The sequence below is a fragment of the Bombina bombina genome, chromosome 7 (genome assembly GCF_027579735.1).
Source record: "Bombina bombina isolate aBomBom1 chromosome 7, aBomBom1.pri, whole genome shotgun sequence".
Classification (NCBI taxonomy): Eukaryota; Metazoa; Chordata; class Amphibia; order Anura; family Bombinatoridae; genus Bombina; species Bombina bombina.
Genome location: NC_069505.1, coordinates 295,368,471 through 295,372,404, shown reverse-complemented (window position 1 = coordinate 295,372,404; position 3,934 = coordinate 295,368,471).

Here is a 3,934-nt window from a genome sequence, read left to right as displayed (position 1 = left end):
GTAACTTCATGTGCATGAGCTCAATGTTATCTATATAAAACACATGATCTTACGCCCTCTAGTGGTGAAAAAATGTCAAAATGCATTCAGATTAGAGGCGGCCTTCAAGGTCTAAGAAATTAGCATATGAACCTCCTAGGTTTAGCTTTCAACTAAGAATACCAAGAGAACAAACAAAATTGGTGATAAAGGTAAAATGGAAAGTTGTTTAAAATGACATGCCCTATTTGAATCATGAAAGTTTATTTTGGACTTGACTGTCCCTTTAAAAAATAAAAAAAATCAAGTAGACTGTCCCTTTACCTAACTGGCCACAATAAAAGAAAATAAGTAACATTAAAGTGGCTTTTCAAGGGGTGTGCCACAGGACTGCAAAACAATGCATATTTTACCAACAAAATAAAATATTTTAAATGCTTTTAAAACATTTATTTTGTATGCAGCTAATTTTCTATACATAGTAAGAGGATTCACTGTGTTTTAATTTGAACACAATGTTTATTTACACTATATTACATTTCCCATTAATAAATAATTTTACAAAGTGTGGCTCTAGCAATTAACAAATTACAATTAATGGGATCAATTAATATTGATAGGTTGAAACTCTACCAAGGGTGGGTGGTAAATCTGGTTTAGTTTAAAATGTAGAGGTGCAGAGAAAGTTGTTGTTTTGTTTAAATAAAGGTCACCAAGCAGATGTTTACCACCGATCACTTCATATTGGTGGCAAATAGGTCTGTAGGGTACTTTATTTACTGACATGAAATCATGCATTATTACAGTATGGGCATATGATACATTTGTATATATAGTTTATTAGCATTTATGAAATTAAGTTACTATAAATAAAGATATTGTTATATCAACAGAATACCCACAGAAGTATTTTGTCCTGCAAATGGAATTAGACATGTTTAAAGAAACATAAAACTCTGTCTATAAAAGACTTTGCGCTAAAATATGCAAAAATTAAAACAGTTAAAGAAAATAAAAATTAGACAATCTTTCCACCTTTAAAGGGACAGTTGTTTGACAGTTGAAAATTGTTTCCCCTTAATGGGCCAGATAACAATTGGAGAGGATATATAAATATACAAACACACGGCTAGATTTAGAGTTTTGTCGGTAAAGACCCGCGTAGCTAACGCCGGCTTTTTTCTGGCCGCACCATAAAAATAACTCTGGTATTGAGAGTCCACATAAAGGCTGCGTTAGGCTCCAAAAAAGGAGCGTAGAGCATTTTTAACGCAACTTCAACTCTCGATACCAGAGTTGCTTACGGACGCGGCCAGCCTCAAAAACGTGCTCGTGCACGATTCCCCCATAGGAAACAATGGGGCTGTTTGAGCTGAAAAAAAACCTAACACCTGCAAAAAAGCCGCGTTCAGCTCTTAACGCAGCCCCATTGTTTGCTATGCGTAAACACTTCCTACGTCTGCACCTAACACCCTAACATGTACCCCGAGTCTAAACACCCCTAACCTTACACTTATTAACCTCTATTCTGCCGCCCCCGCTATCGCTGACCCCTGCATATTTTTTTTAACCCCTAATCTGCCGCTCCGTAAACCGCCGCTACTTACATTATCCCTATGTACCCCTAATCTGCTGCCCCTAACACCGCCGACCCCTATATTATATTTATTAACCCCTAATCTGCTCCCCACAACGTCGCCTCCACCTGCCTACACTTATTAACCCCTAATCTGCCGACCGGACCTGAGCGCTACTATAATAAAGTTATTAACCCCTAATCCGCCTCACTAACCCTATAATAAATAGTATTAACCCCTAATCTGCCCTCCCTAACATCGCCGACGCCTAACTTCAATTATTAACCCCTAATCTGCCGACCGGAGCTCACCGCTATTCTAATAAATGTATTAACCCCTAAAGCTAAGTCTAACCCTAACACTAACACCCCCCTAAATTAAATATAATTTTAATCTAACGAAATTAATTAACTCTTATTAAATAAATTATTCCTATTTAAAGCTAAATACTTACCTGTAAAATAAATCCTAATATAGCTACAATATAAATTATAATTACATTGTAGCTATTTTAGGATTAATATTTATTTTACAGGTAACTTTGTATTTATTTTAACCAGGTACAATAGCTATTAAATAGTTAAGAACTATTTAATAGTTACCTAGTTAAAATAATTACAACATTACCTGTAAAATAAATCCTAACCTAAGTTACAATTAAACCTAACACTATACTATCATTAAATTAATTAAATAAAATACCTACAATTACCTACAATTAAACCTATCACTACACATCATCTTCCATCCGACACGGAACATCCTCTTCTCCCGACGCCTACTAGCCGAATGAAGGTTCCTTTAAGGGACGTCATCCAAGATGGCGTCCCTCGAATTCCGATTGGCTGATAGGATTCTATCAGCCAATCGGAATTAAGGTAGGAAAATTCTGATTGGCTGATGGAATCAGCCAATCAGAATCAAGTTCAATCCGATTGGCTGATCCGATCAGCCAATCAGATTGAGCTCGCATTCTATTGGCTGTTCCAATCAGAATATTCCTACCTTAATTCCGATTGGCTGATAGAATCCTATCAGCCAATCGGAATTCGAGGGACGCCATCTTGGATGACGTCCCTTAAAGGAACCGTCATTCTTCAGTTGGACGTCGCCGGATGAAGATGGGTCCGCGTCGGAGGTCTTCAGGATGGAGCCGGTCCTCATCGGATGAAGATAGAAGATGCCGCTTGGAAGATGATGGTTGCCGGTCCGGATCTACTCTTCTTCCCGGATAGGATGAAGACTTTGGAGCCTCTTCTGGACCTCTTCAGCCACCGGATGATGGATCTCCAGCCCCCGCTTGGGTTGGATGAAGATTTTGGAGCCAGGACGGATCGGTGAGGTGAAGACAAGGTAGGATGATCTTCAGGGGCTTAGTGTTAGGTTTATTTAAGGGGGGTTTGGGTTAGATTAGGGGTATGTGGGTGGTGGGTTGTAATGTTGGGGGGGGTATTGTATGTTTTTTTTTACAGGAAAAAGAGCTGAACTTCTTGGGGCATGCCCCGCAAAGGGCCCTGTTCAGGGCTGGTAAGGTAAAAGAGCTTTGAACTTTAGTAATTTAGAATAGGGTAGGGCATTTTTTATTTTGGGGGTCTTTGTTATTTTATTAGGGGGCTTAGAGTAGGTGTAATTAGTTTAAAATTGTTGTAATATTTTTCTTATGTTTGTAAATATTTTTTTATTTTTTGTAACTTAGTTCTTTTTTATTTTTTGTACTTTAGTTAGTTTATTTAATTGTATTTATTTGTAGATATTGTATTTAATTAATTTATTGATAGTGTAGTGTTAGGTTTAATTGAAGGTAATTGTAGGTATTTTATTTAATTAATTTAATGATAGTATAGTGTTAGGTTTAATTGTAACTTAGGTTAGGATTTATTTTACAGGTAATTTTGTAATTATTTTAACTAGGTAACTATTAAATAGTTCTTAACTATTTAATAGCTATTGTACATGGTTAAAATAATTACAAAGTTGCCTGTAAAATAAATATTAATCCTAAAATAGCTACAATGTAATTATAATTTATATTGTAGCTATATTAGGATTTATTTTACAGGTAAGTATTTAGTTTTAAATAGGAATAATTTATTTAATAAGAGTTAATTAATTTCGTTAGATTAAAATTATATTTAGGGGGGTGTTAGTGTTAGGGTTAGACTTAGCTTTAGGGGTTAATACATTTATTAGAATAGCGGTGAGCTACGGTCGGCAGATTAGGGGTTAATGTTTGAAGTTAGGTGTCGGCGATGTTAGGGAGGGCAGATTAGGGGTTAATACTATTTATTATAGGGTTAGTGATGCGGATTAGGGGTTAATAACTTTATTATAGTAGCGGTGCGGTCTGGTCAGCAGATTAGGGGTTAATAAGTGTAGGC